General features: G+C 37.0%; 1 protein-coding gene across 3 annotated transcripts in view; it reads right to left on the minus strand.

The window, feature by feature from the left end:
- Positions 1-23835, minus strand: part of LOC137274460 (protocadherin-11 X-linked-like) — a 54089-nt gene that overhangs the window by 22991 nt on the left and 7263 nt on the right. For all 3 annotated transcript variants that reach the window (XR_010956183.1, XM_067807655.1, XM_067807656.1), the window contains exon 2: positions 8968-9026. The gene's annotated coding sequence lies outside the window, so the exon portion shown is untranslated. The remainder of the gene's footprint in view (positions 1-8967; positions 9027-23835) is intronic.

Below are 23835 nucleotides of genomic sequence, written 5' to 3' on the forward strand. Positions count from 1 at the left end.
TAACCCATTCAGCACTATTATTTCCATAAGCTGTTCCCTGAATTTAGTAATAGTTATTCACAAATAATATTTGATATTTAACGACATTCACTGATGTTTGTTTGAAATGACATTCAATAGGAGCACAGGAAGTATTTAATTTAGAGTTCTACACAGGGTTAGTTTTAACAAAAAGTCTGTTTAATAGAGGTCAGCTTGAAGCTTTGGGTGACATACTTGATAGGGTATCATACAAATATTGTAATAAAATATTCAACAAAACACCATTAACATGAACAAGTTTAACTGACTCCAATTAGTGAAACCACTTCCCATGACAGCATCTAGCTTTCATTGCGACACAAATGCAGTGAGAGGGCAAACAGTGCACCTTTCATGCATGTAGTGTTTGCGCACATGAACCCAAACCACTACACAACCCATCATCCCTATTGCACCATATAAACTCTTCCTTAACACAATCAGTTTATTATATTATTCAAAATTAGGGGCTAAGTTTTGTCTTTTTACACACCTCTTTCGCCAGCCTCCTGTTTGAAGATATTGTCTAGATTTTATCAGTGGTAAAATAATGTCAGCACTTCTATGTGTCTTTGTGTGTACATACGTGATAATGGTCAATGACTTCTGGGCTCATTTTCACCTATAATGGCTTTCAGAAGTGAAAGGTGTTCCACATGAATACATAATTTTGCAGATAACTTTCCTGAAGTATTTTGACACATTCCTCCCAATATAGCATTTCCCAGTTTCAAAAACTGTGCAGGGAGATGAGGCAGAGAATTTGATGACAGATAGTGTTTTATGTCTATTTTAATATTTTAAAATGTTCGTTTCAAAAAGCAACAGTAACCAAATAGCTTGGTGTCAAAGCTAATCTTATCAGCAAGAATCCTGCTGCTATCAAAACCTGACTTGATGAAATGGATAAATTTTTACATGTCATATCTGAAATTGTATATTTAGATTAATATCATTTCATTTTTTTTCAAATGTAATAGATCATCTCAGTGTCAAAAATACCCTTGTGAGCAACAATGTTGTTTCAATCAAAAATGGACATTTTGAAAGGAATACCAAAATATTTTTAGCATATCATATTGGAAGCTGTTTGTATTGATTGATAGCAATTTTGTTAACAATTCCATTTTCAGCTGCATCTTTGTTTTATATTGAAGATGGCTACAGCAAATTATCTAATCATTCTATTGTACAGCTTTGTCTTGGCTTGACAGGGTTGATGTGAAACAGGGTTTAGTATTGCAGTGATGGTTGTTGCCTTTCTATGTGTGAGTGAGTGAGTGAGTGAGTGAGTGAGTGGGTGAGTGAGTGAGTGAGTGAGTGAGTGAGTGAGTGAGTGAGTGAGTGAGTGAGTGAGTGAGTGAGTGAGTGAGTGAGTGAGTGAGTGAGTGAGTGAGTGAGTGAGTGAGTGAGTGAGTGAGTGAGTGAGTGAGTGAGTGAGTGAGTGAGTGAGTGAGTGAGTGAGTGAGTGAGTGAGTGAGTGAGTGAGTGAGTGAGTGAGTGAGTGAGTGAGTGAGTGAGTGAGTGAGTGAGTGAGTGAGTGAGTGAGTGAGTGAGTGAGTGAGTGAGTGCGTGCATGCGTGTGGTATTGCATGCATTTTCCCAAGTTCCTCCCAGTGTTCCTGCACCACTTGCTTCATGTTAGTAAACCTTGATACATTATCATGATTATTATGATTATTATGTGAGGAACTCTTTGGTACTATTTAAAGTTCATACCTGTATGGAAGGACCAATTAAAGATATGTTGAGGTTTATGTTAGTGAAAAACATTAAACCTGCTGATTCTGATCTTGTACCTTATGACAAAAATAGAAGTTAACACCTCAAAATAAACCCATGTTCTTTTCTAAATAAACACAGAACATTTGCATCCAAGATGCTAAATTTGTTATCATCTAACATATTACAACTGTGCACACTGAAACTACCTGTGATGAGACCAGAATAGATCCTCTTTTGTTTATCTTAAAATCATAAGCTATGTAGAACTCTCAGTGGATGCCATGTGTGATATGTCAAATTCAATGATTCTGTTTTTCTAAATGCTTACAAACTGTGTGGGTTCAATAGATCGTCTGTTGATGGGCGATATCCCTACCGGTCAGTGCCAGGATGATAAGGCATAAAGCAAACATCCACTGGTCAGATTCATCCATTGATCTGTCTAACGAAGCTGGACAGGTGAAATAGACTTACCTGATGGCTGGCCACACCTGATGGACACAGACTGACAGTTAACATTGTGGAGACAATGGTGGGTGAGGTGTTTTACTAACATGTCACGTAAGGAGGTGGAAGGGAATATTAGGGTGGAAAGTGGAGGTATGTTAGAGGGGAGTGGGTGGTATTCTGATCCCCAAGCAAAGATGGGATATGGTAGAGAAGTGTGTGTGCTGTTCTGACCCCCAAGTAAAGATAAGATATATTGAATGGATGATGTATATGTGTACTGACCCTTGAGAAGAGAAGGGATATGATTGAGGGGTGTTGGAGGTGCCCTGTCCCAATGCGAAAAAGGAGTATGTGTTATGGGTGGTGTAGGTGTATCCAGACCCCTAAGGAAAGATGTATGTTGTGTAGGTAGTGTATTTGTGGTCTGATTATCTAAGAACAAGAGAATATGTTTAAGGAGATGGCATTCGTGTCATCCGTCGGTCAGAAGACAGCAAATTTATTCATTAAATTGCATTAACCTGGCCACAAATATAATATTCCTGTTCTTGTGCTCTGATGCGTTGTGTGAAGAATGATGATGTTGTTATGGTACGTTGAAGGCCTGAACCCTAGAGGAAAGAGGGGTAAGTGTAGTTGTCTCACCCTAAAGAAGGTGCCTAGTATAGGGGTGCTAACCAAACCCCTGCCAAACAGAGGGTATGTTGGGGCAGCGTCGTGTTTGTCTAATGCCCCTGGGTAAAGAACTGTGGGATGTGTGGGATGTGTGGCCTGATGGTACAGAAGGTATGCTGAAGACCTACAAGTTGAAACAGTTGTACTTATGATCTGTGCAACAAGACTTGACATTTCTTGGAAGGATGGCATTGTCAACTTAACTAATCCCCTGAGCAAAGAGTGCATGGATGTATGATCATTAGTATTTGTATAATTGGAGAAACATCTGCCAGGTAACTACTTCCTGCATTATACAACCCTTGCAACAACAAGATGCTAACTGTCTGGGCATGGGTCAGTCAGTGAGTAGGCTTTACATCACAACCAGCAATACCACAGACATGACAATCAGCTACATCATCTGGACCAGACATTGCTCCTGGGAGGTTGATGATGGACTTGACATAGTTCATGTGAGGTTGATGCCAGATCTGTGACAGAATCATTGTAAGATCCTATGGAGTCTATATGTGTCCATGTACTGTTGTGTCTGACAACCATGATGCACTGATGACTTATAAGCTGCTAGAATCTCCAAGGAATATGACATAGAGATGGTCACTTCCACTGAGGACGTGGATGGCTTAGCATTGTTGAACATTAGTCAGCAAACCTCCATTGCATAACCAAGCCTAGACACAGCAAACCAGTGGATGAAAGCATGAACAATCATCCATACAGTCAAGGTTCAATGTCAGTTCACAGGCACTGACATACAGACATCAGACAGAGATGACAATGCATTCTGGGTGGGTGAAACAGTGATTAAGGTTGGGTTCATGATCACTGCACTTATGTACTGACATGTATACCTGTGCATGTGTTTGTGTGCCTTTTTATGTGTGTGTCTGATTGTCCTGCTTAGTCCAGATTAATATTAGTTTTATTTTGCTAGCCTACTGAATACACAAATACCCGAACCTGTCTCAGTCTTTTGTTCTATCCCTGCTTAGGGTGAGGCAAGGTAATAACAAACACCATCTTTAAATGTTGTAGGTAAAGGAAAACATGGACAGGCTTGAATCAGACATGATGCCCACTGTTCTGTCAATGACACCATGGAGGTGGTCTGCTCTTATGACAAATAAGGTGTATTAGGGACCAGCCAGACCTGGAATCCCAACAGGGTGTAAGGTCACTGATCTAGGAGCATCAAATGTTGTTCTCACATGCTGTACAGGTGACAAGATGGATTGCCCAAACTACATGAAAGACTAGACACTGGCTCTCCTTTGACCTAGGATTAGACTGACATCTATGATATCTGCAAGTTTTATAGATATCTAAGTAACTTGAACAAAACCTCACACAAAGATGTTTTTTCTTGTCAGCTAAATCATCAGTGATCATCTCAAAAGATTTTTGTGTTTTGTTTAGTTTGTTTTTGAAATACTATACTTGTTTGAAATACATGTATGAAGAGGAAGATATGAATCTAGATCACGTATACAGTCTCGTCATCCTGATTAGATGTGGGTGGAGATACATCCTGAGGTTGCATGGAAAAGTTTATGAATAGTTGTGTAGAGCATAGTACATTAAAATAACACATACTGAAAGGATGAACCGGTTGAAGTGGCCTACTGCTGTGAGACAGAGGGATGATGAAAGAAATATTAAAAGTCCATGGTTGCAATGAAAGAACTGTGAAAAATTGGGTGGTTAGCTAACCTAGCATGTGTGCGAGCAGGTATGGAGCATGTCAAGAATGACATAGGGTCGTGGGAAAACTGGGAAACAGGACATTCAGATGAAAATATATTTGTTTGTGCCTCTTTTAGCTGTAGACATATCCTGATGGATGAATACACTTCAGGAATAAGGTCTTTAACATCAGGGGGCTTGAGCTTGAAGTGTTTACCGACCATGATTATTCAAACTTTGGTGTTACTTTTATTGTGGTGGTTTTTGGTGTTCGTTTAGTTAAATGAAAGAACTGAAGATTGGTCACAGTGACCAAATGACCAAGCTATCAATTACACTTTTTTCTTAATCGAACACAAATGATTTGCTAACTGCTGTTTTAGTGTTTGAAACACTAGATGAACTAACATATCTTTCAAGTTGTCAAGCCTGAAACTATGTTTAATTCATAGAAAACCCACTTGCTGAAAAGTCATGACTGAATATTTCTTGAAGTCTTTGGGACCTTTATGTTTTGAATATCATGATCTAATAGTCATCACTTTAAAGTAGTAAGCTGCACCATTTTACTCTGGATGTGACATTCACAAAGACAATTTTGCTCAGTTTCTAAATAAAACAAAAACAACAACAGAGAACCACGTTTTTTTTCCTTTATACCTATCTGAATGAAATAATAACCTGAATAGGGAAATCTGAAAAATGATGCTCACAATTTTTCTTTGTGGATTGAACTAATTTTGAACCAATTTTGAGATTTTGACCAATTCCCAACAGTAGTGGTTTCACAAAGCAAATTGTAACCTTAGTGTGGTCTAGTGGATAGGGTTTCTGACTACAGAGAATTAGGTATTGGTTTGCTCCCTAGATGTGTCATACTAATGATATCAAATGATAGTTTTTATTGTAATCGTATTTGCAGCTTAGCACTAAAGGGTTAAGGGGCATTGGTTGTCTCAAACACAGTGTCTGAGAGGCTTATGCTTGTTAAACTGCAGTAAAGTGTCTCAATGGATATTAGTAGTGACTAGTATAGCTAGTGCTATGCGTCCACATATATTACGTCATAAGTGCACTGTGTAGCTACATCCTAGCTGAATAACCACTTTCCTCTAAAACGACCAGCACCTCATACACCCGCACCCACACATTCTAATGAAATTATCTATTCTGAGTTTGTCTACAGTAAAAAGCTGCTATAACCTCGGACATTACTGTTCAATATCCTTGAAGAGCCAGCTTGAAGAAAATATCAAGAACAGTGACACATAAATCCCCAAACATGTGATGCCTTAATGAAACGACATGATATTAGATGACACCACTAAATTTGGAAACCCCTGAAAATCTGGGTTAGAACTGATCTTCAGTAACCCATGGTTCTTGTAAGAGTAACAGGATCAAGTGACTAGGCTGACACATGCCATCATATCCCAGTTGCGTAGTAGATCAGTGCTCATGATGTTGATCACTGGATGTCTGGTCCAGACTCAATTATTTACTGACCCTAGCCATGCAGTTTCCTGCATTAAACAGACAAACAAACTGTCCCATTAATTGTGATCAGTCCATATATACAGGCAGATCCAGCAGACACAGAACATTTTGTGGATGATATGTGTCCTCAGAGAGCTGAGAAGTGATCAGGGCACAGATGCAGTGAGTCACCAAGCACTGGGACAAGGAGGTACAAGTTTCAATACCTGAAAAAATGGGGAAACTCAATCCACTTTAACGTAAACACAACTAGCGCATATTGTTATCAAAGTGAGTCATCCATGTTATCACAATGAAATGTTATTCTAAGACCAAATTTTGATTAGTTATTTTATTCATTGAATAAGGACCAATTACACTGCTGGTCAGACTGAATGGTGTATTTTCAGTACAAGAGTCGCAGAGTATGGAGACCTACCGGTTTGTGTAAAAATTCATCCATTAATTTCCCTCCTTGCACTTGGTGTCTGGGTTCTACACTCAACCCAACCAGCTATGAATACAGTTCCGGGATATGTATGCAATACACACCTACAGATTTAGTATTGATTGTGTAGGACCATGGAGTAGATTTGAAGGAGATGCCACACAAAAGGAAGAATTTCAAGAGCAGGCTTTCAGCTTTCAAGAACTCTTGATCTGAATATTGCAATGGAGGATTATTCCAGAACAGTGTTCAAATATTTCACGCCCTCCAGCCATCACAAATTGAAATTGGACATACATATGTGAGGCTCCTGATGTGATGTGTTACGGGACTCAGTTTTCAATGAGAGTATTTGTGTAAGAGTGAAATACATGACAGACCAATCTGATACCTGATCCTGTTATACTTCATCGACATAATCTGCATTCAATTTTATTAACATGAGAAAAATATACTGACGTCTTCATGGAATGCATTTTCTGTGCTGAGGGGTAAAACTGTTTACTTTAAGATATGAGACTATTGTCCATTCTTACCCTTTTAAGGAACACCTGGTGTTAACTGAGTTTCAGGGAGCAGTAGGGTAGCCTTATGATGAAAGTGTTCACTCATCATGCTGAAAGCCCAGGCTTGATTCCCCACATGGGTACAATGTGTGAATTGCATGTGGTGTCCTCCAACGTGATATTGCTAGAACATTGCGAAAAGTGGCCTAAAACTTGCTCGCTCGCTCGCTCGCTCACTCACTCACTCACTCACTCACTCACTCACTCACTCACTCACTCACTCACTCACTCACTCACTCACTCACTCACTCACTCACTCACTCACTCACTCACTGTTCCTTTCCTTTAATTTTCACTGTCTTTTTGCTTTTACACCCAATGGAATGAAATCTTTGATTCTCTGACACAGACATTTTATGTAACTATCAGTTGATGTTGCAAACAATATGAAGATATGATTATGTTGTTGATATCCAACCAGGATGTGTTTTACATGTATATAAATATCAATTAATTCAATTACAACCCTGATATTGGATCACTGGTTTGCAATAAAACTGATTTGAATCACAATACCTTTGTATTCCATATCAGATTATAGTTTGTTTTAAAACTGATTTGAAATATGATGCCAACACATGGTCAGTGATGTTTTTGATGTGTTGATAACACAGAACCATTGTTTGTTATAAAGCTAATCTCACACAGTGGTATGTCATAAAACTGACACATTCTGTTATGTCTAACATTATTAATCCTGTGTGAAAAACATTCAATATTCCATGCAACATTTTTCACAAAAATTAATCTCACTGAAATTGCATTTGTTATCATCTAAATAGTAATCTTGTCAGTGAAATTAGGTGAGCATTAACTCATTAAAGAAAACTAATGTATATCTTTCCCATCCATCGACACCCTCTCAGTTTAGTATCATTGAAGAGTCAGCGCATTCATAAACATTCCCCCCTCCTCCCAACCCTCACCCTTACATACAAATCACACAGGCATATGACTATCGTTTGCGGCAATGTAATTCCATACAGGTGACAAGTCAGACTTGGGAAACTTTATTTTCAATAGGTACGTCTCTCGTGAATCAGTGACTTGTATGCCTCCTTTGTAGAGGAAGGTTTGTAGGTACAAGTTACACTTGCAACCCTCCGAGTAAGTGCCGAGGTATGTCTCATACACATGGACAAATTTACCGTCTATACAATGTATCAATAACCCACTTCTGATTTTTATTATAGTATTCAAATTTCAAGACGGTTAGCCCCACGTTTTCACAATAGAGTATCAGAGTCTCAGTGTTTTCATTTACATAACAGTAAGCCCTGAAATATTAATGGAACATTCTAACTGGATAAATCACCTTCCCAGGTGTATCTATCCCACTCAAAGCATTCTTAAAGGGACATTGCTTTTGGGAAACACAATAATACTTTCCCTGGCTTTGTGTTCTGTTCTTTGCTTGGTAAGCTCAGGGGTGGTACTTTGTGAGTGGGCAAAAAGTAGCATTCAAACATTCAAGTACAACTTTATGTCCTGTTACCTGTAGTTAGTTGATATGATGTGTGGGTGTGTCATTTGACAGCCATCTTGAAACACATCTCATAGTAGTAATTCATACATGTATCACAAAAATTTTAAATGGCAAAATTTAATTTTCTTTTATGACAACAACTACAGAAGGTACATATATCTGAGGCATTAATGAGTTCAAAACAATTTGTAATTTACATATCAGTAATTTCCTCCTCAGGTAACAATTTAATGTGGAGCTGACTGAATTGTCCAAATAAAGATGCTACCATGTTAATATAATGCCTGTCTTCTCACAGTATCACAGTCTTTGGTCCATAATATTCTGGATAGAAACAATTGTCTTAAGCTAAATGTTCAAATGTTTCCACAAATTACATGCTTCTAGTTCATGAAAACATTCATATATAAATGTTAGACAGTTTTAGAACTTACCTAAAATGAAATAGGAAAGACCTCAGACCTAATTATCCACTTCGAACCACAGCCAATCTCTGAAAGCATAATGACATAGGTAAACCAGCCTGAATTTCACATTAAAGTCAAGCAAAATTAATTGTTGGTGCTCTATGTGTACTATCACAAGCTTAATGGGCAGGTCTTTCCCTCTTCATGCCTGACGTCCTAGGCTCTCAAGGCATTACTATAACTCATAATGAAAGGATTATATCACAAACACTCCCTCACGGCCTTGCTACCTACTATAGCATTTACTACTGAACTGTCACAAACAAAGCATGCTACATTAACACACTGGATTTATTATGTTGGGGAGAAAGCAGAATCTTGTCCACTCTATAAGGACATTGTAGGTATTAAGCTGCCTGCTTAATGCTCCAAATAGACCTAAATTGTCATGTAAGTTACCTTTATACAGAAATGTTTGTAAGTATTTGATGAAGCTCTTCATTGTCGGATTAGCTGTGCAGCATCACATGTACCGGTAGTTTGTTTATGATCATCTTCATGGTGAATACACTATAGAATGTAGAGGTCCCAGATACATCTACATGATAATTAATAGGATTTGTGAACAGGCTGTATTTGCTGATACCGACATTTAACATGCCACAATAAATTTACTGTTGTAAAAGGTATATCAAGAATGACTTGTGTGGCATGTGTGTGTGTGTGTGTGTGTGTGTGTGTGTGTGTGTGTGTGTGTGTGTGTGTGTGTGTGTGTGTGTGTGTGTGTGTGTGTGTGTGTGTGTGTGTGTGTGTGTGTGTGTGTGTGTGTGTGTGTGTGTGTGTGTGTGTGTGTGTGTGTGTGTGTGTGTGTGTGTGTGCATGCAAGTGTGCATGATACATGATACAGATGTGATGATATGATATACTGTGATTAAAAAGTTGATCTTGAAATAGGCAATACTTGTTCATGGATAACTTTGTAACAAATTTCTCAAATTAGGGTAAATGTGAGATAGTTCAGCTATAGCCTCCAACTGAAGTTTGTTTTTCATACTGTTGAAACATTTTAAGTCTAATTGAGTATTAAGAGCAAGACATGTTCACCTTTTCACAAACACATGATGTCATAATAATGGTCTGTTTATGAAAATGTTTTCAACTGATAGCAAAGGCTGATATTTCTCTCATGAAATTTTATGATCTCCTTAAAATCAGATATTTATAAGGTGCATGACCTAAATAGGCAAACATTGCATGTGTGTTAATCAAACTTACTCCTACTTACTGCAAACTGAGTCTTTGTCAAATGCATTTTATCATGATTTTTCACCATAGCATGAAAATAATATTATAATAAAATGGTAATATATGTGTGACTATCATATTTCACAGTGGTTACACCCTTATCTGTGTGTATGCTGTGTCCCTGTAAACACTGAATATGGAAAATATGATTCACAGAATTCCAAAACCTCAGAATCTATGGCAGCAAGTTATCTGCTTGCTGTATGCTAATTGTATTGATGTGACAGTTAACAGAACTAATTAGGACATAACAGATATGTGGGCAATTTAGCCCCACATGTACAGAAGTAGCCTGATACTTGCCACTAATTTGAGAATATCAGGAATAATGTATCCGAAATATGTCTTTGTGCATTCTCAAATACAACACCCATGTTCAAACGCACTTCTATAATGGTACTGGATCAACAGCTATAAAGTCAGTCAATTATATCCTTTATGACAAGAAATAGCATCAATACGATAGGACCTAACAATGCTCCTTGCTGTACACCTTGCTCATTACCTGGAAGGTAAACTTAACACCTGTAATTAGCCAAACTCAGGTGTGGCTGAGATTTGTCAAATGAGATGAATAATTAAAGGGCAAGCACAGAAGTAACATTACAGAATTATTGATGCAGGGAAGACATGAACCAATCGAACGATGGAGCAAGATAAAGCAGCCACGAAAGAATCCTAGTCAGCTAATATTTGCCTTTCTCAGATTTGCCATGCCATGATCAATATTTCATTTTTTTGCCAGGAAGCGAGTGTGACAGAGGCATGTCAATAAATTTCACAAAAGCCATGTTTGGTGTTTGCGGGAAGGTAGAGAAGAGATTCATGCTTATGATGATAAGATATGAGAAGGCCCAGCCATAAAGGAAGCAGTCTATCTAACAGAAATGCTCACGCTTATCTTTGTTATATCCTGCGACTCCATAACTCAGCATAAAGTTGTCCGATAAACTTAAAAAATGTTCATGTTTGTATCTTGCCTGTATGTATTGATCACAAAATGGACTATTGTAGTCTACGCATCTTCATCAGAATCATGCATGCATCAATACAAGGCTGTATATTTTATTGTGAAATCTTCCAAAGTGCATACAAGGTTCAGATTCATTGTGGCCTGTTCTGGTGTCATGTTTTATGATATAGATTCATTTGGGACATTCCAACACACATGAGGATTTACTGATCAACTTCTCTGGAGATATTCCACATAGGAATGAAGTCCCTGTGGATACAGGCTTCATTGCTTGGTCACAAAAACTGCACTTACTTGAGTTGATTTCATATCTCTCTCATTTTGCCAAGAGTTTTATTGCTTGCTTTCTGGATCTGCTGACCAAATAATACTTAACAATTTTGTTTACCATTCTAATAAAATTTCAGTACTAATGATGTGTATATTGAACCCAAAAGAATGGGAACTTATGAGGGAGGGAGGGGGAGGGAGTTTGGTTTTACGCCGCTTTTAGCAATATTCCAGCTATATCACGGCGGGGGACACCAGAAAATGGGCCTTACACATTGTACCCACGTGGGGAATCGAACTCGGGTCTTCGGCGTGACGAGCGAACGCTTTAACCACTAGGCTACCCCACCGCCCCTGGGAACTTATGAAATGATAGGTGTATTGATGATAAATATCTGTGAAATTAACGTCTGACTTGAAGATCAATATGGTGTGTCTACCATATTGGGAAATACATGCACAACACCTTCTTGCATATAATTTTCCCCTAGTATTGCCTGGCATTCTCTCAGAAGAGATACCTTAAACTGGGCCACATTTGTTAGTACTTAGTCACGAAGGTGGGGTAGCCCAGTTGTTAAAACATTCTCTCATCACTCTGAAGACACAATGCAATAAGCTCATTTCTGGTGTCCCCATCATGATATTGCTGGAATATTGCTAAGAGAGGCATGGAACTAAACTCACTCACTCCTGCTCCTATTCAGATGTGTCCCACAGGTGTTATTTTTGTGACATGCCAAGGGTGTTAGGGGCCAAGTCCAATGTATGGATTCCTTCCCATGACACATGATCATGACAGTCTGGGCAAGATGTTGTGTGACATTGTCATATATGCTTTCAAAGTTTCTCCTGATAATTCTAGTGAATGAAACTATGTCAGAAGGCAAACATTTTGGCAGCATGTCACTTGTGTGTCAAATGTCCATTCACAGTAACCAAAACAGTTACCTGTAGTGTGGAATACTGTCCCTATAGGATGGCACTGCTGCCCCAATGCTGAGCATAGTTACGCTTTGCTGCCTTGGTTGTAATGGAGGTCACAAGAGTTCTTTAGCTCTTTTTGGAGCTAAATCTGTGATTCAGCCCTGAAAAGACTAAAATACCACAGGTGCACCCAGTCCCCAATGTTGTCAAGCTATCCTTTCCATTAGCGCTTATGGTAAGATGTAAGACTGTTAGGGTACTTGATTTCCATTGCATAAGGGTGGGACATGCTCACTCTTTCTGTGACCATCACTGATTTTGAGTGATCTAAAATTTTAAATAAATTCTGCACCTCAGTCAAAGCTGCATTCTGTTCATTACCATTGTACTTCCTTATTTTATTTTTGTAATGTGTACATAAATTGTAAAAAAATGTGTGTCAATCTGAAATGAATATAATTTTTTGACTGACTAACAGCACATATCTTTCATGATTGTTTTATTTTCATTATACCAACACATCTTTGAAGGATTTCAACAATGTACAAAAAAGAAATAAAATGGAATGCAATGTATTTCATATAAGAAACAACAATCATGCAAATAAAATTGAGCCCAATCAAGATCATTCCTCCCTTCTTCCAATCCAAAGTATTGATCACTCAAACCAAAACACTTCCGATCTATAATATGTACATTTTGAAACTGATCCCATACTGTAGATGTCAAAGGATGTCAACTAATTCAAGTTTGATTTTCCAGAACTTTGAAAATTGAACCTTTCACATTTCAGGAGTTCTTACAAAGATTAGATCCTTCATTATAGGATAAACAACCAGGACAGTAACATATCCTCCATCTGCAGTGTACTGTCTGGGATCCAAACAAAATAGTGTCTGCTTATTCACAAGAGATGAGATTTAAATGTGTACATAGCATTTCTGCACGTCTTGATTCAATACATTCATGCTCTTTAAGAATGATGACACCAAATGAAATTAGTTGTTAGTCCAATATGACAAAAATTGTAAAGGTTTATTAATGAGTTAATGTTGTAGACTGGACTGTGGTCAGGAATGATGGTCAGTAATCTGTGGGGCATTGAGAAATTCACATGACACTATTGATAGTCATGATGCATTCTCCAGGACTACCCGATTATCCCTGTAACACAAGCTCGGTTCTATCTGACCGAACCAGCTGAATACCTCAAGTTATCATCTCTGGGTGTTGCAAAATGAAGCAGTTAGTTCTGTTTCATATCTCCTGATCAATAATGATATAAATATAGTTAGATAGACACTCTCTGCAAATCTGCAAACACACTGAGAGACTGAAATGTCTTATTCGTTAAAGTTCAGGCTGTTGAATGCAGAGTTTGTTACCACAAATGGCAACAATGTGTGACACCATTTCCTCATTTCGAGTCATTCCTAGACTGTAATATCCTTGAATCTCACTCACCCACTCACTCATTCACTCACTCATTAAATTGAAAAAAAAAACATACGACAGAAGATCAAAGATGTGAACTATCGATGTTTGTAAAAAGAGTTGAGCTTCATAATCTTTAGCATTCAGGATATTGAATTCCAGGGACATTCGGGCCTCATTTCACAAAACTCTCGTAAGGCTAAGGTCTCGTAACTTTTCTCGTAGCCTTTGCACCTCCTATGTTACAGTATGCCAGGTACAAATGCTACGAGAAAAGTTACGAGACCTTAGCCTTAAGAGAGTTTTGTGAAATGAGGCCCAGGGCTATAATCACTGATCATAAGCAGGCAAGCATTCAAGTATTTTTTACTGCATTCAAACAATAATGGAATGCCAAATTTGTGATAATGTAATCAATATCAAACTCATTATTCACTCAATCCCTGCTTGTGTGTGTCTGTTAATTTTGGTTCCATTCTTATTTTTGATGAATGTAAGTTTGATTTAATGAGGCTTTACTCCATCTGTATCTGAGGACATGTAAGTCATTGTGGTGCCCTAGACTGACTTTATCAGGCTCAGGTCTGGGTTCATCATAATCAGTCTTCACATAAATCACAGTCAACAGGTGAGAAACTCACTGGTGAGAACATTATCTGAAGTTTAGAGAGTGTGACTATTTTCACTGCCTCAGAGGACAAGGCAGAGAAACAGCAACAGAAGGACACAGTAGCAAATGGCAACAAAATGACAGTGTTTGTACAATGAAAAGACCATTAAATAGCTCTTAGCTGGACTAAACAACAGTTACATTTTCAAGAGGAATAGGAAATTGAAACGTCTGACAATTCAAGAACAGCAGGTAAAGACCCACTGGTCAGTGACCCTGAACCTGAACTAAATATGGGGTGGATGGAGGGCTGGGTAGCTTGATGGGCATTGTGTCCACCCTGTCTAACCTGATTGGGACTCATCTAAGGATAACAATGATTGTCTACCATGTCAGAATTTTGACTAATGGCACTTTGATATGTATGCCTGTGAGCCTAATTAAAAAGGTGGGAGGAAGCAATCAGCCTTGTAGTGACCCAGTGATGGCTTACATTCTCGTGTCAGGTTGCCTTTAACATATGCTTTATTTTCTGTAGAATCAAAGGGTCGTTTGATGGTGGTCTGTGGAATAGCTGGATGAAATATGAATAAAGGAGGTTTCTGTTTTATTTAAAAAAAATAGGAAATTTCTCAATCTGTTTGCAATAAATAAAAATTCTAAATCTGTAGGGTTTGACAGGTGGAAAGGTGTGCCTATATAGATATCCACATTTCAATAGCTGAAAACTAAAGAAACCATAATGAAAATATACACCTCTTGAATACCCTGAGAAAACTAATGTCAGAAACTCTAAAAATGTGATGATCAGTCCTGGGAAAACTGATAGATATTTAAAAAATATAATATATTCAGTATTTAATATTTTTCTTTATTCACATTACATTTTGTCATATTGTGTCTTTTCCATTTTACCATATACCAATCTTTGAAAATCATCAATACCAAAAATGGCCAACCTTCAATGTTGCATTACTTTTACCACTGAGCATAGTCACATCTGCCCTTCCTGAATTCTAATCCAATAACATGGCTGGCTGGTTATCTCTGTGATCTCATAGTTGGACAATGGTCATCATCATTACAGTATTGACTGACCAGTCCACCAGTGGACATAACAGCCCTGTGGTCATTAGGACATCAAAGACTGTTGCTTCCCATTCAGCAACCATGATGGATTCGCTCCCTTTCATACCAACATCACATAAAATGTTTTAAAAGGTTGTGAACTTGTTGCGAACTGCTTTTAATTGTCTGATTATTGGTGAAGAGGTTGTAGGACAAATTTGGTTCAGGTGCAAGCAGGGGTTATAAAATTGTTTCTTTTGTGATTTTTGTAATTTATGGACTGAAACTTTGTGAAAATGTGACTGATTAAGATAGGAGTTGAAAATCAAGTTGTCAGTGGATTGACTGCAAAATATTTTACATAATTGCATAGTGTTAGATCCAACATTTGCACTCTTCCAACAATGTTTAACACACAAATCAGATTTCTATTTATACATCATTTTAATCTGTAATTTGTAATGTAAAAGACAGGAGACATTCAGTTGATTGGATCCTTGTCCAAAGATTTGCTATTTGTAAAAGTACAAGTTATAAGAACAAATTGCAACAACAACTCTTCACTTGATGAATGTGTTACAGTGCATATACTGCCAAGAACCAGTCTTTGTAAGAAATACTCCATGGCAGCATGTGACACATTCATTAAGCTCCCTCTAAGGAATGATATATCACTGTAAGGAGTCTAAGAAAAATTCTGCATTCACACGCAATCTATGGAGTCACAATCATAGCACTGCATCAATAAAGAAATTGTGTATTTAAGTATTGGTTTACATGTTCATTTGTAATATTATGCTTATAAAAATTTGTAACAAAATTAAAGAAACTGTGAAAAAAAGTACAGTAAAGAAGTATTATAACTTGTAACTTGCACCTAAAGACAAGACATGTGAAATGTTTTAATTCATACACATTACAATATTTACCTTATCTAAAACACTTGCAAGAATAGAGGAAATATTTCTCTTTAAAAAATTGTGTCACAGGTCATTAAAAGGAACTACAAGTTGCATCACTGAGGCATTAGAGAGAAGTTACTTGATAACTTTAAAAATTTGTCACACACAATACATAACTGTCATCCTTCTCTCTTATGTAAAAGCATTAAGCAAATAAGTGACAGTATTTTAATTTACATTCTGAGGGATAGTACCAAACCATTACATTAGACCTGAATGTGTATTCTGTACTTACCAACGTGACAGTTCTTATTTCACTTTTATTATCAAATTTAATTAAATAAATATGAAATCTAGATTCTCATGGGCTGACAAAATATGATACCCTCTCCACCAAATATAAAAAAATCTTTCAACTGAATGTGATGTGGCACAGTCTAATATTCTGAAGTACAAATTTCCTTACACCCTTAAAGTTTTTTTTTCAGCAAGATTTCAAAAGTAAATATTTACACAGCATTATATAGGGCTGACAGCCATTATAGTTGGGTCATGCTTTAACTTTGGTATTCCCACGGCCCATTTATTCAATAAATATGTGTTTTTAGGTACATCTCTGTTAATAATTTTTTCTAGAGGTCGTTAGTGCTCTCCTAACTGTTCAGAGTGATAGTAGAATGTTTCCCACGCTATCAAAATCAATAAACTGGTTAAGCATAACACCTATCCATTGATCATCACTTCAGCATGATGTAAGTCTGTTTAAAACTCGTATAGCTTCATATCTTTGGTATGTGTGGATTATCCTTGACATTTCAATGTGCACACATATTTTCAAATTTTATACTCCTCACAGAAGACTTACATCAAAACTGAATTTTTAAAAATAAAGAAAAATCTTTTTGGAGAAAGATGTATGCGATGGATGTAAAGTAAATGTCAGAAATAGTAATAAAGTTACAAGCCAAGGGGATTCAAAAATATTAAATAATAATTTATACGTTTAGTGTCACAGTTGCAATGAAAAACCACTAAAATCAAATAGCCATGTTCTACATTTCTTACAAAGCTGTCTAAACTGTCTAAACAAATTTTTCCTCAAATCACTTTGCGCTAGGAATGGTTGTGGGAGAAGTTTATGAATTTGCTCCTGTAAGACACCAGCAACTAACAAATAGGAAGCCACCATAGTCAATATTAATATCTTACTTTACACAATATAAGCAACTTTGATATTGTGCACTTCAAATCTGTATTATCAGATTCTTGTACAGGAGGGAGTGAAAAGACCAGCCTGAAAGACTCTTTATTAGAGATCTCTTTGCAGTGAATGTCACAGTACAAGATGTATAAAAGCTGCATGACGTTACAAGATCTGAGTTTCCTAAATGTTATATTGTCTGTCATGATTGGTGCCATGTTTGTGTCCCCCTTGACCTTTTGACCAATGTGTACAGAGGAACCTGCACCAAACACTAACCATCAAAACACCCATTGTATACGCCCTGCTTGTTTAACAACCGTCACTCAGTCAGGACACAGTCTGTTTAATAGTTTACTTTCTCTCCATCTACGTAATTTCACAGCACAAGAATGTCCTGGGTACATCCAGCAACAAAACAATCCTCACAAATACGTTCTTAAAGTTTTCATCAGTGTTTTCTCTGCGGTAGAAGTGTGACTCTTGTTTAAAGTATGTCCAAGCATTTGACAAGGTGGTCACTTTAATGGCATCATTGTGAGTCAAGTAGGTGACTCAAGGGACAATATTTATAGTACTTAATCCTACTCTAAAACATGAAAAGCTCACCAAGCTACATTGTGGGTCCTGGGTTTGCTCTCAGAAGTCAGTCATTTACATGCCAACTTTTGCCTGAACTTTCTTATCCTAGAATCACTGATTAACCAGCTTTGGCTGTAATTTATATGCATGTTCGATTTTTTACCAGTGTTAGTGAGGTAAAGCATAAACTCTGGATCACATAAGCAATACTCCTGTTGGGATTAACCAAGTTTGAGTTCAAAAGGGATGGTTTTGGTGACATTTGATCTTGGTACTTAACACATACAATAGATATTGTCTGTTATTGTTAAGTCTAGAAACTGTTTCGAAAAGACTATTGCCCTCATTTATACATCCTGGTATATTTTTTTACACATCAAATTGTCTCAAATAATGAATAATTATTTTTATGACAATTTATACTTTGGACAGTAATGATTTTAACATATATTCTTTGGATTGCTAATTTAATTGGCACAAGTTCAAAATCATTTGAATTGTGTCAGTATAATATTTTTCATTAAACCTCACAAACCTTAATTGGCACAGGTTAAATGAAACAAAATTTGACTTTAAACAAAGCATAATGCCCTGCTGGCATTGCTCTCATTTCATTATATCAATCATTTTTGAGAAGGCTACATTTCATTCAAAAGGAGCTGACATAGGAAGTAAGAAGATAAATATACAGTTGTCATTGTCTCGTTAAATTGTTCATTTTATTTAATTATCTGTTTAGCAGACTTAGACCTCAAAATCCTTCTACAAATATTACTGTGTTACGACTGAGACGATCATTAGTTGGGGATTATGTCGTAAAAACATTGGTGCCATTATTCCTTTAGCCCACAGAAATGTCTTTGAAATTTTTTGTTCCCTATATCCTTTAATAATGTAGCATTACGCTGAAATGACATCAATATCCCCCAATTTATTCCAGTTAAGTTTTTTGGTCACATATTACAATCCCCATAAGTTTCAATTTCAAAGACCCCCATGATGCTAGTAAAAAAGTGTGTCACTTGTGAAAAAATACATCAAAACGTGCAACAACAAAAACAGCAAGTCATTCCAGTCCCACAATGCATCATCATTGTGCTGATTTTGACAGAAAAGAATGGCGTGGATATAATTCTAGCTTATCGCCTACAGTGGAACTCAAGATAAGCCAACAAGCTCAGGCATCCAGCCTGATCCCTTCCTTGATAACAAAACCCATAATCAGAGACAGTTATTTACTCAGCTTCGAGCTTCAATAATTGTTCCTGAATCAGAATCTAGGTCCTGTTTCATGACTTGCATTTAAATTTTTCACACCCTAAAATTACTATATCTTTCAAATTTTGATTAAGGAGTCCTACTTTTGTGGCCACCATCTTGTCTAATGAGGTGATTATATACCCTTTAGTACAGTAAGGATTGAGTGTGGTCATGGGGAAGACTCAATGCACGGTCATCTTGAAATTGTTGCAGAAACATATTTAGATGAGCACTTAGTCTTCATAACCAAATTTCCTAATAACAATTGTCAAGACAATGATATAGGAGCTGCATCATTGAGAGATCAATAGATAATTTGAATACTTACTGTGATGTTTTGTTCTTCATTTAATGTAGTTGTCGTTTCTGGAGTAGGGAGGTCAGACATAACTGAAAGTTTCCTGGAAGTCATGAAGACTATGTATTGTGTTTTTAAAACTGCTTCAACATCACTGAGAGTAACAGCAGCAGAACCATGATTGGCATATAATACTGAGACACACTGACATAATAATATGTATACCAGGAAACTGGCGTCACCGTACCTTGGTATCTGTCCCCGTCAGAAGCTTGCTGTAATTGTTACAGATTAAACTATCAGGTGCACTGATAGATTTAGGACACTTAGCCTTGAACACAGTCCATCACCAGGACACTACCCTCAATACTATCCATGCCCAGGACACTACCCAGAATGTTACCCTTTCCTTGGACACTAGGGTTACCCTAAACACTACCAATGCCAAGGGCACTATCACTAACACTACCAATGTCCAGGACACTACCCAGAATGTTACCCTTTCCTTGGACACTAGGGTTACCCTAAACACTACCAATGCCAAGGGCACTATCATTAACACTACCAATGTCCAGGACACTACCCAGAATGTTACCCTTTCCTTGGACACTAGGGTTACCCTAAACACTACCAATGCCAAGGGCACTATCATTAACACTACCAATGTCCAGGACACTACCCAGAATGTTAATCTTTCCTTGGACACTAGGGTTACCCTAAACACTACCAATGCCAAGGGCACTATCATTAACACTACCAATGTCCAGGACCCTAATCTGATCACCATGCATGCCTATCACACTACCCTCAACACTACCAGTGTCTAGGACCCTACCCTGAACACTACCAAATACAGTGTACTATCCTTAACTCTACCAAATCAATAACATTACCACTTATGTCTAGTCACTCAGACCACACAAGCCAACTACAGATCTCTACATATATATAGAGAGAAAGAGAGCAAGAAAGAGAGGGCGAGAGACAGAGAGAGAGAAAGAAAAAGAGAACACATTAAATCACATTGTGAACACAAGAAGTCAAATGATGGACATAAGAAATCACACAAAGGACACAAGCAGCCATGTTATGGACACATGCAGTCATGTTATGGACACATGCAGTCATGTTATGGACACATGCAGTCATGTGCTGAAGTATAAATGAAGTTACACGATGGACACACACAGTCACATGATAAACCCATCAGGTCACATGATCAACATATGATGGACACACAAAGTCACATGTCAGAGGAACACATGTTTAGAGACATACAGTTTCCTCTAAACTATTGCAGATTCCCCTTGTAGACACCAGTGTAATTTCAACACCTGTTTAAATGACCATACCTTCTCCTAATGTGATGTTCTTATTAGTTAGATTGAAGATCAGTGCAAGAAAAGGAAAGTACAAAAATAGAGTGTGAGTCTTTCATTTCATGTGATAGAAAGTTCTTTCTAAATGTAAATGCTGTGTAGAACATGAGCAGGCTCATTTGAGTAGCTGATGGAATTTCACTATTTACACTCGGTGCTGGAGGAAGAAAGTCTTTTGCCGGAGGAATTTGATGCTTTTTAATGCTTGCTTTTTGTTTCGTTAATAAACATTTTATTGTTTCATGGATATTTTTGTGGTATGTTTGCCACCTTGAGGATGGAAGTGAATTGGTCGTAGGTCAAGAAGACAAAGTGTGGCTTAAATAAAGACAGTGCCAAGTTGTATCCTACACTTGTTGACAATATGCATAAAATCTGTTAATGAAAATGACACACCAGTTTTCCTAAAAAGACAAAATCTCTGTTCTTAGAAGAACCTATTTTGTGATTTTGACTGCATTAAGGGTCACAAAACAAAAACACAGGAGAATCCCTAACATGTAGTCAACTTCTTGACAACAAGAGAGTTCCAATACCTGTATCCTACTTTAGGAGGCATTTAAGAACAGAATCTGTAAATAAAAGTATCAAAACTGTTTGTTTCCATATATACAAGAATAAAAAAGCAATCCCAACTATATATATATATATACACACATACATGCACATTGTATCTTAAGTAAATAAATAAAATAGAAAAACATGTGCAATTCTTTCACCCATACCAGCAGACAATACTGTACAGAATCTAATTACCATGAAACATGACTCAAAGATGATGCCAAGTTCTTCACAAGAAGAATGTTCTTACCTTCTCCTGTCGTCAATATAATCCAGAGAGATGTTTATGCCCTATTGGTGTTCACGTCTGTATGGGTGGTTCAGAACACAAACAAGACTTAATCTCTACCAGCTATTCAAGACCCAAACAGCACCAACCCTCATAACACCATCTTTCACTTCTTTGTAATGTTGTTCAAGGTAATAAAGGGTATCATTGCCGACTGAAAAATTTATGAAACATGATAGATGATAGAGATCCTGCCCTGCTGGAATTCATAACATTTAGCTTATGAACATAAGCTGGTTTAATCTGAAATTTATACCTTATTTCCTCTAAAGTGAACACAGTTGATGTGTTTTATATCCATTAATGTAACTATGGTGACATTAAAATGTTGAATACTAGTACCAATGACTCCAAGGTTCAGATACATGCTCTCATAACGATTTTATGAAAATGGCACATTCTAAATTCTGATCTTCTGATTATTATAAAATCAATATTGTTCATACAACATTTAGTATAACCAGGAAAGGAAATAATATATCAAATAAATTGCTTGACATTTTGACGTTTTGTTGTTTTATTTCTCTCATTGTCTAGATATGAGCTGGCAGAGGTTTGAACGTGGCCACAGATAACGTTCAAGGACAAGACCACATAAAATTGCTGAAATATGTCATACCTAAGAAACCCCAAATTGCATATATATTAGACACATGATGCATTTGTTATTCAAGCAAAAGAACAACTATTGTTGAGTCAACATAAAAAAAATATGTCTTTGAGACATTTACTATTTCAGATAAAGAAAATTAGAACCTGTATATTTCAGGTAAAAAACAATTATGACAAGGCTCAATCTTTTATGTTGTGGATATAAGCGTGAACAACACACAGTAAAGAGGATTAAACATTATAAAGTGGGAATATGTTCTTAAAGAGTCAGTACACTGTAAAATATAACCCTCATTATGTGGACTAAAGGTCTTGTTTAATGTATTCTCTCTGATATAATATTCCTCTTCAGAATACTTATGTCTCCTTTTACTAGTTCCATTTAACGTATCATGCTTATTGCCTATAATGAACCTCACAACTTCATTGTGTTCTTCTTAAAAATCATACCGTGTGAAACATAAACTGAGGATTTAAAGATAAGAAATAGACTTTTCATAATGTTCCTATTTCACAGCACTTGTATTTACTTTCCTTTATCCCTGTGTTGGATTATTCATGTTATTTTATTTTCTCATAGAAAGGCGACCAAGGCTGTCATTTCATTGCTTGTCAGGCATCCACGATAACACTTTAACTTTGTAATTTAAACTTTTAAATATTTCCAGAATGAATCAGACTAGCTGTTGGTCAAGCTCGAGTGCCTCAATGTAGTGATACCAACAATTATTTTGATGTTTGAGTTGCTGAAGAGCTATTCTCTGAGGACATGCAACATAGTTTTCCCTGTCCTCAACATACTGCTGTGATATTTGTAAATCAAAGGTAACAGAGCATATGACATTTACATGATAGTGTTTGTAATATTATGATGTTTAAACCTTGAATCATGCAAGAGGAATCGCTGAGTGTATGGTGTGTGAAATGGCATTAATTCATCTGGGGCAAGGACGTGTATCAAAGGGTGAAGTTGTGTCCCTTGGTCCAGGCAGGATCTAAGGATTTCAATCCCTTCATCAGCCTGGCTAGCTATTCTCGAAACGTTTGTAGCATTACAAACTTCTTTAGCACTATTATATTTGTCTAATATCTGATGTCAGGTAATGTTACATATCTGCATGTGAAATATTTAGAAATTTACCTTCAGCATACAATTTACAGTTCACCCTGTTTTAACTAACACATGAGCAATCTGGACCTCACTCTAGCAGAGTCTTGTCTAAA

The sequence above is a fragment of the Haliotis asinina genome, chromosome 2 (assembly GCF_037392515.1).
Source record: "Haliotis asinina isolate JCU_RB_2024 chromosome 2, JCU_Hal_asi_v2, whole genome shotgun sequence".
Classification (NCBI taxonomy): Eukaryota; Metazoa; Mollusca; class Gastropoda; order Lepetellida; family Haliotidae; genus Haliotis; species Haliotis asinina.